The following is a 9,982-nucleotide window of genomic DNA, read 5'->3' as shown; positions in this document are numbered from 1 at the left end:
GACGGACGGAGAGAAGGGGAAGCAGTCAGTATAAGCCAGTAAGTGACACGGCCTGTTGCCATCTGAGCTCCATGCTGGGAAGTGATGCAGAGCGAGGGATCGGGAACGTGGGGTGAGGGGGGTGCGGAGGGACCCGGAGGACCCCAGAGCCATCGATCGCTGTGAAGGTGACATGGGAGCAGCCTCCAAGGACGCTGACCACACGGACTTCCACGGGAAGGGCATCAAGGACAATCAAGGACACAAGGAACCGCCACTGCAGGACGCTGTGCCCTGACGTCCGGGTAATCGAACCGGCAGGGACACCCGGGAAATGACATCAGGGCCGTGAGTGGGGAGTGAGGACTCAGCCACGGAGCAGCAGCCACCGAGTCAGGGGCTCTCAGGAAGGAGGGTCTGGGATCGAGCCACCCACTGCCTCCTTGGAAAGGAGGAAACACCCCAAAATCCTGGATTCTCCTGGATGCGTCCATCACAGCAGCAGCAGCACGTTGTCCTCATCAGGGGTCATTTGTCTTGCTGGGCAGGTCCTCCCTCAGCATGTCCTTGGCTCCCAGGGGGGCAGGGAGGGTCACCTCCAAGCCTTGTCATGTCCTGCCCCATGAGCGAGACCGGTCACCGGGGAGCCCCACCCGGGTCTGCGCTGGCCCCGTGACATATGGTGCACACGAGCGCCCCGCGGGATCCACCCCAGCTCTGCGGGGACCGGCGCTGCGCTTAAGGCTTCCCAAGGCCACCGAGCCTCCCGCTGAGCGTGTGGGTCACCAGCCGTGGCTACCGTGGCCTGGGCCCCAACCAGTTGCAGTGGATGTCGCCACGTGTGGAGGCTGCGACGGTGGAGGAGGCTCCCAGGACTGACCTGTACAACTGGATTCTTCACCTCCTTCGGCGGCGTCTCCTCCACGGGCCTCACGTGCTCCTGCGGCAACAGGGGAGGGCGCCCAGGCCCAGGACCCACAGAGCCGGACACCCGCACGCACACCGCAAGCCCCACTGCAGCCAGCCGCAGCCCGCAGACCGTGTAAACGCCCAGGAGGACAGCGCCATACGCATTCCTGCGAGCCCCATCCGCCCGGCCTAGCACCGGGGGCCCCATGGTGCGTCCCCATGGCACGCGCCCCTAAATGCACATCCACAAGGATCACGGACCCACCTGAGCTCAACGGCAGCCCCCCAAAGTGTGAATGGCCAGAGAGGCAGCGCCATATGCATTCCTGCCCGCCGCATCTGCCCGGCCTAGCTGCGGGGGTCCCATGGCACAACCCCATGGCGTGCGCCCCTAAATGCACATCCGCAAGGACCGCAGACCGACCTGAGCTCAACGGCAGCCTCCCAGACCCTGTAAATGCGCAGAGCGGTATTTCCATATGCATTTCTGCGCGCCCCATCTGCCCAGCCTAGCTGTGGGGTCCCCATGGCACGCGCCCCTAAATGCACATCTGCAAGGACTGCAGACTCACCCGAGCTCAACGGCAGCCCCCCAGACCGTGTAAATGCCCAGAGCGGTCGCGCCATATGCATTCCTGCACGCCCCATCCGCCCGGCCTAGCTGCAGGGTCCCATGGCGCATCCCCATGGCACGTCCCCATGGCACGCGCCCCTAAATGCACATCCGCAAGGTCCGCAGACCTACCTGAGCTCAACGGCAGCCCCCCAGACCGTGTAAATGCCCAGAGCGGTCGCGCCATATGCATTCCTGCGCGCCCCATCCGCCCGGCCTAGCAGCGGGGGCCCCACGGCGTGCGCCCCTAAATGGACATCCGCAAGGACCGCAGAGCTCCGTGCGCCCATGAGCGTCGACCGCACAGCCTTATATGCCCGCAGATAGGAACCCGGGGCCCACCGAGCATCACCCAGCGTGGCATCCGTTCGTCAGGTGGCCGTCATCGCACGTGAACACATTCGTTCTTCCTGCCGAGGAAAGAAGGCCGTCGACCCCAGGCTCAAGCCTCAGCAGCGGGGATTCATCCGCGACCTTATAGGAACAAACCAATACCAATACCCGGGGAAGATGTCACGGGCGTCAAACAGGGCACCACGTGCCAGCAAAATCCGTCTTAAATTCTGCATTTTAACGGAGCACCACGTCTTCTTCCAACCACCCTCCGGATGTAGGGCCTGGATGGGGGTGCGACACCCCAGCTCTGTGGGGTGCTACGTTTCCCGCAGACACAATACGTGGCAGGTGTTATTCATTAGGGCTCTCCGGTCTCTTGAAAGCGTGAGCTCCAAAAATAAAATTTACCCGCGTCCCTTTCAAACCCCCTGGAGACGGAAACTTTTCAAAGCAAAACCAACCACGATCACAGAGTTTTCATTGCAACCCTACACACGAGACCCCCATGTCCCTCCCCCCCAACCAGAGCCCCCAAATCGTCCAGCTCTGCGTTGTGGGCGTCCGGAGATGCTCAGGAATTGTTGAAAAGGGGAGGGAGGGACCTCAAATTTGTCTTTTGCACCAATCACGCCGCGGCGCCTGGGATCGCGCCGCTAATATGACTCATCACTTACCCCGAAACCAACAAAGACTCCAGTCAGACCCGATTTAAGAAGAAACAGATGGATCACAGGCAGGGAACGCGGGCTGTCCCCGGGCAGGGCCAAGTCAGGTCTGCGAGCGGGAGGCAGAGAAAACTACCTTGCATGAGGGGTCCTTGTGCGCCGGCCAGCGCATCCCCAAATGCACGCGTGACCTCATAAAATATTTGTCATCTCAGCCGCTTCCCCAGCAGCAGGTTCCTAACGAGGTTCAAAGACCCTATTTCCAAATAAAGTGAAGTTCTGAGATTCCGGGGGCCAGGCCGTGACATATCTTTTGGGGACCCCCCATTCAGCCCACTATGCATGTCCCCTGCCCCGTAACAGGGACTCAGACGTGCAAGTTCTCACCGCATCCGTCAGCCCTGCTACCAAAGAGCCAGTGCCAGGATCTCCCAGAGTCGGCCCGTCTACCACACGCAGGCCGGCCGCCGCACACACACGCACACACACGTGTGCACGTGCGCTCTCACCCACAAATGCACATGCACGCACATGCACGTGCTAATGTTTCCATTTTCTGCTCCTGGAGGCGTAGGGCTTCCTGTTTCCCCGGGAAAGTAAGCATTGCCGAGCTCGCACAGTGAAGAATCCACCAAGAAGGCCGGGCTCTGACGTTGCACCTCCAAAGCACCGGGGAGGTGCGGGCTCTGCCGGCGACGCTTGGCCGAGACCCACGTTCAAAGACTCCCCTCCACATGTTGACCAGCGGACGCCTCTGACGCGCCCGGCGGAGATGGCGGGACTCTCCAGCGATCAAAACTCCGAGGATTAAGTTTCCGCCTTCAATTCATACAATTTCAAAAACACAGAGGAGAAAAGGACTTGACGGGGGGAGAAAAAAAGAGCTTGCAATTCCTATCGACCAGAATCATTTGAACACAGCCAGAGGCCTCAGATGTGTCCGGTACGTGGCCAGCCCATCGTTCCCTCTCTGCTGGGTAAAGAGAGACTTTTCAACTCTCCTCTCTGCGACTCTCCTCCTTCAGAATAAAAAATGCATGAGCAGCAGGGCTGCTACTGAGCCAGACAGGCACCGCGCACACATCTTCCTGGGTGGTGGCTCCTCTGGACCTCGGGGACTCTCTGCGTTGTTTCCCTCCTGAGACTCGGTCTCCTGGAACACAGGGCGGCAACGGCATCCCCAGTGGGAAAAGCTGCCCATCTGAACTTCCCAGAGCTGAAGGGCAGGGCAGGAGAGTCCTGGACCCGCTACAAAAATTAGCACAAAGCACATGGCTTAAAATAATACAAATTTATCACAATTCTACAGATTGGAAGTCTGAGTTTCATGTGGGACAGGGCCACTGAAGTCCAGAGGCCCCAGGGAGGGTCCTTCCTGCGTCTTCCAGCATCTGGGACTCCAGGCGTCCCTGGGCTGGTGGCCACGTCCCTGCCGTCTCTGCCTTCATCATTACGTGGCTCCTCCTCTGTGCCTGCGTCTCCTCTTCTGTCTCATACAAGGACACGTGTCAATGGAGTTAGGGCCACCTCGTCCAGGACGAGCTCATCTCAGATCCGTAAAGACCCTCTTTCCAGATATGATGCAGGATGAGCTCATCTCACCCCCTTCACTTCATCTCATCTGCAAAGACCCTGTTCCCAGATACGGTCACATTCACAGGTTCCACAGGAGCAGGGCCCGAACGTATCTTCCGGGGAACGCAAGTCAACCCGCAAGATGGTAAGGCCAGGACCTCATCGTGTGCGGTATGTTCATCCCATAAATGTGGCCAAATGTTTTCCACGTTGACAGGACAGGTAGTCATGGTGATGAACGTGCCCATTTGAGACGGGCACGTGTCCACGGGAAGAACCAGAAGCATCTGAACACGCCTTTGTTGTTGTCATAAGATTTATTTATTTAGCAAGTGGAGGAATCCAGAGAGTGGGAGGAGGAGAAAGGCAGAGTCCTTGTTGGGCAGGGAGCCTGGTGTAGAACTTGACCTCACTACCCGGAGCCAAAATCGAGAGTCAGATGCTTCACTGAGCCACCCAGGTGCCCCCGGACATGCTCTTGAAAACAACTTCTCCGGCGATGCGATGAACGGACCCCGGGCTGGATCGACAGCACGTGGATGCGTGAGGAGGGTGTGCACGCGGGCTTATCTCCAAAACCCCTATGACACATATTAGGCAGCAACCCCGTGGGAGGGGAGCTCCTGCTCTGCAAAGGCAGCCCCAGTAGCTAAGTAGACAGGCAACGCTCTGTGCAGCCCGCCCCGCACGCGCAACTTTGGCTCAGTCCATTTTGACCGCTTTCAACCGTCTCTGCCCGACGTCACCATAAATTCCCAGTTGTCCAGAAGGTGTCCATCAGGCGGAAAGAAGCACTAATCCGCCGTTTCCGAGCCTCTTCCAGAACCCACACCATGCACCACTGATGCCGCTCTGCTGCCTCTGCCCCGGTGGGCACCCCCACTTCACTTGATTTTCCACTCTCATTAAGCCGTATTTTAGAACCATTTTTTTTTAACCAGTAGAGTTTCCTCGCGAAAGAACGAATGTTGACATTGGCTGCTCTGAGTCCTGGTGTCAATTTGGCAGTCATATTTCTTAGCATAAATGAATGTGCCCTGCCTCCCTTGCTTATAGGCTACGTGGGGAAAGAAAGGAGAAAAATTGCATAAAGTATTATTATAACTATGTAAAAATCATGTTCAAAGCCTGTGAAGACTATAGAAATATTGAAACAGATGGTTCCTGGGAAGGATGGGCTTCGGGGCGATTATTTTTCCATCACGGTTATGACCCTATTGATGCTCCTCTTGCATCTCTCTCTTCTCTGGGTCCTCGTGTCTCTCTTCATCTCTCTCTATCTCTCTGTCTCTGTCTCTTTCTCTCCCCATCCCTGGGATTTTTCCCCATGCCTCCCCATCTTCACATCAATGCCAGACCCCAATCAGCAGCTCATGGTTCCCCCAATCACTCAGCGGAAGAATATATCGGATCGGGACAGCTGATGTTTTACAACACATGACTCATGGATGCAACACGCAGGCCCAACACGCATGTGCAGGCTCTGCAAACATGGTCTGCTGAAATGCAATCTCAGAAAGGCTCACGGGGTCCACGGTGACCTTTCTACTTGCTTTCTTCCACGTTGAACACACACAAGCTTAGCTGATAAACCTGAAAAACGTCATCTGAGTTCCCTTTCTTTTCCTTTCACTCTATTTTTTATAGCACTGAACTCTTATGAAATCTGTGCTTGTGTGTCAGATCTAAACACCGATTCAGCAAACACAGTTGAAGGTCTGATGTGGTGCTGCCAGCCCGCTGCCTGGGCCCGGGATGGTGTCATCTGCGTTTTGAGATGCTCTGACCTGCATAGTGTCTTTGCAAAAACAACAAAAAAAAGGAGGCAGGGAAACTGTTCTGTGTCTTTGCTGTAAATCATCCAGGGCGGGCTCTCTGCTGAAGGCCTCCAGCAGGTGCACAGGGTTGGGAGTGAGGGACCAGGCAGGAGAGAATCCATCCCAAGAGGCACGGGGACGGGACACCTTGGGAGCTGCAGTCCTAAGTCCCCACACCATGCTCCATCATCCCACCACACTTTCCTTGGAAAACACCCAATGATGACATTATGGACAATTTCAAGATGGCGACCCCAGAGTGCCAAACCCCCAGCATGGATGCCTTCCAAGAGTGGGGCATCCCATTCACCATGACGCCAGCCTCCAAGGTTCATCCAGGAACCACTGCAAAGTGCCTGGAAGGAAAGTGCCAGAACACCCGTTGAGGGGCCCCAAAGGCAGAAAAGAACAGTGAGAGCATCACCACTTCCCAAGGAAGGCAGGGAACCAAGGCAAGGTGACCAATGTCAGCAGAGAGTCCATCCGCAGTGCCTCATCATGACCCCAGGGAAAGTTCGGAAACTGTTTCAGCAAATGTGTGGAATAAAGAGAATTGGGAATTTGCTCAGGAGACGCAGGACTGCCAACGAGGGCTGGGGAATGGTAGGGGTCTACCTGAAAGCTCTCGCCACGTCTATGTTCCTTGGAAGGGAATGCCGATGCCCTGGCTTTGCCACCGGCGAGAAACGACCTCTCAAGTGTTCAAGGTTGGAAACCAGGCAAGTGCTCCTCCTCCCGTGTACACAAGTCTGTGCATCCCAGAAAAGACTCACCTTGCAAAAGACACTTGTAGATGTGTGGAGAATGTGGAGGATGTGGAGAAAACAGCGTGTCCTCAATACCGACAGATAAGGATGAATGCTTTTAAATTGTTTAAAGTGTTAAATTTCTATTTAAACTTGAATTTTAAGTTTTGGGGCACCTGGGTGGCTCACTCAGTTAAGTGTCCAACTGTTGGTTTCAGCTCAGGTCGTGATCCCAGGGTCACAAGATCAAGCCCTGCATCGGGTTCTGCAGTCAGGGGGAGTCCACTAGACGTTCTCTCTCCATCTCCCTCGACACTTTCCCTTCCAAAATAAGGAATAAAATCTTTAAAAAGCTAAAAATAGGAGCACCTGGGTGGCTCAGTGGTTGAGCCTATGTCTCTGCCTCTCTCTGTGTGTCTATTATGAATAAATAAGCAAGAACTGACTCTAGAAGAAACAGAAACCCTAAATAGACCTGTAACACATAAAGAGATTGAGTTAGTAACCAAAAACAAACAAACAAACAAAAAAACTTTTCTGTGAAGGAAAAACCCAGCACCAAGTGGTGTCACTGGTAGTTCCAGTCGATATTAAAGGAATCAACACCAACTCTTCATCATTTCTTCCAAAAATGGCGAGAGCCAACAATCTTGAAAAAGTTTCACAACATTGGAGGACTGGACCTTCCTGATTTCAGAACTTAATAAAAAGCTGTCGTAATCAAGATTGTGTGGGTTTTGGCACGTGATATATACAGACCAATGGAACACGATGGAGAATCCCACATTAAACCCATGTACTGCGGTCCATTGAAGGTCGACAAGGGTGTCAAGACAATTCAGTGGGGCCAACTGTACCTCGACACGAAAAATAGTAAGGTTGCACCTCTACCTCAGAGAATGCATGAACACCACAATGTAAGAGCAAAAATTATAAAACCCTTGGGGAAAAAGCATACATGTATTTTTTTTTTATGGTTTTGGGTTAAGCAGTGGCTTCTTAGGTCTGACACCAAAAGCATAAGTAAAAAACAAAACCAAACAAAATTAAAATAAAAAAATTTTGGATTGCATCCATACCCCAAATTTTTGTGCTTCAAAGGACACTATCAAGAAGGTAAAAAGACAACCCACAGCATGCGAAATGATACTTGCGAGTCGTATCTCTGATATGGGCCTTGTATCCGGAATATATAAAGAACCGTAACAATTCAACGACGAAAAGGCGAATGACCCCTCTGAAAATTGGGGCGAGGATTCATGGAACAGATGTTTCTCCATAGAACATATGCAAATTGCTAATAAGCACATGAAAACATGCTCAGCATCCTAATTCAGTGCAGAAATTCTAATCCCAACTCCAGTAAGATGCTGCTTCACACCACGAGGATGCACGTCATCCAAAACAAAAACAAACAAAAAAAAAAGAAGCATGGTTAAAGATGTAGAGAAATCAGAAACCCCGTCCATCGCTCTTGGGAATGTAAGATGGTGCCGTCATTTTGGAAAACAGTCAATCCCCTTAAAAGCTCAAGGTAGAATTGACTTACAACCCATCATCCCGTGGCTCAGTAGACACCAAGGGGACGGAAATATCGTGCCCGTACAAAGTCTCCTAAATAGAAGCATTATTCATAATCAACCCACGGGTGAACACAACCCACATGTCCGTGAAGTGATGAATGGATAAAGAGAATGGGACCCATCCCGCACACCAGGGACTATTACTCAGCCATGCAGAGGAGCAGATCTCTGACTCCTGCTACCCTGCAGATGGATCTTGAGAACCCGATGCTCAGTGACAGGAGCCACACACATAAGACCTGATGACGTGGGCCATTTATATGAAATACCAGAATAGGAAAAATCCGTGAGAACAGGAAGCCGATTAGTGATTAACTGAAAGGAACATTTTTGGGGGCGAGACATAGGAGGACTTGACGTTGACTGCTTCATGGGTACAGACTTCGTTTTGGGGAGGAGGCATGATGACAATATCCCGGAATGGGGATGGTAGTGACGGTTGCACCGCTGAACCCTACCCTTTAAAAAAGGTGAATCGCAGGGCGGTGTGAGGTATATTGCCGCAAAGAAACTAAAAAATAAAATAAAATAAAAAATTCATAAAAAGGTTTTACGAGATGATGCAGGGCTTTCTGCCTGAGAATATAATTAGGTCATTAGCACACATTAGCGCACGGTTCTCCAATAACGCCAGAGAACGGCTCTCACGTTTCTGAATCCGTATCCAGAAATAGGATACGCCATAAAGCAAAAGTGTTGCCGTGAAGTTGAGGACAGATGAAGTTTAAATGCCCACCCGGGCAGGCCCAACCCTTGTGTCACCGTGAAGTGTCGTTGGGAAGATTTTAAAACGAGGGCCCTACTTGACAGGATGAGCACTGGGTGTTATTCTGTATGTTGGCAAATTGAACACCAATAAAAAATAAATTTATTATCAAAAAAATAAAAATAAATAAAACTAGGGCCCTAATGTGGGGGTGAAGGGGTTGGGGGGGGTCAGCCCCAGGCTGGCATTAGCCAGGCATCCCGCTCAGGATCTGGCTGCCGGAACGTTGAAAATAAATATCCAATATGTTCCATTTCTCCCTGAGGTCATGCATTTGGGAAATCTATATTTAGGTGCCCCGGACACAAAAAGTGACATGTCCCTGAGAGAGTTTTAACTCTGTTTTCTGAAAAGTGTTCTCCAAGGAAATATATATATTATATAATATTTGATATATTTATGCATCATAAATATGTATATAATATTTATTTTTCAAGTCTCATATTTAATATGTTATAAATATGTATGCATATGTTTTATTTAATATATTATAAATATATTAATATTTTTATGCATGTTTATTATATTTCAAATATTATATGCTGTTTAATATATTTATATATTGTAAATGTCTATGTATTAATATTTATTATATTTAAAATATATAATATTTAATATATTTATATATCATAAATATGTATATTTACTTGGACGATTTCACATACATGTAGGCCGTGGTTCATTTTTTATGGCTTTTTCTGAAGTATCTATTAGGCAGAAATTAACCATGTGTTGGACGCTGTCATAACTGTCAAATTTCGCAGATCCAGGAGAGAAAATCTCAGACGTGATGTGGCTCATCACCACACTCTTCCACCTTCCAGGCGCTCAGCCCAGGTCAGAAAGAAGAAGCTCTGAGGACCAGCCCGAATCTTAGGGACCCGGGATCGTGCACACACGCGCGGGGCTGGGAACCCTAAGAAACGTGGTAGCTGTGAAAGTTTGAATAACAGTCCTCAAAGATACCGGGTTTTGATGTCGCAGAGTGGGGCC

Source organism: Canis lupus, chromosome X (genome assembly GCF_011100685.1).
Source record: "Canis lupus familiaris isolate Mischka breed German Shepherd chromosome X, alternate assembly UU_Cfam_GSD_1.0, whole genome shotgun sequence".
NCBI classification, from domain to species: Eukaryota; Metazoa; Chordata; class Mammalia; order Carnivora; family Canidae; genus Canis; species Canis lupus.
The sequence above is the reverse complement of the archived record's forward strand: the minus strand, read 5'-3'. Positions refer to the sequence as shown.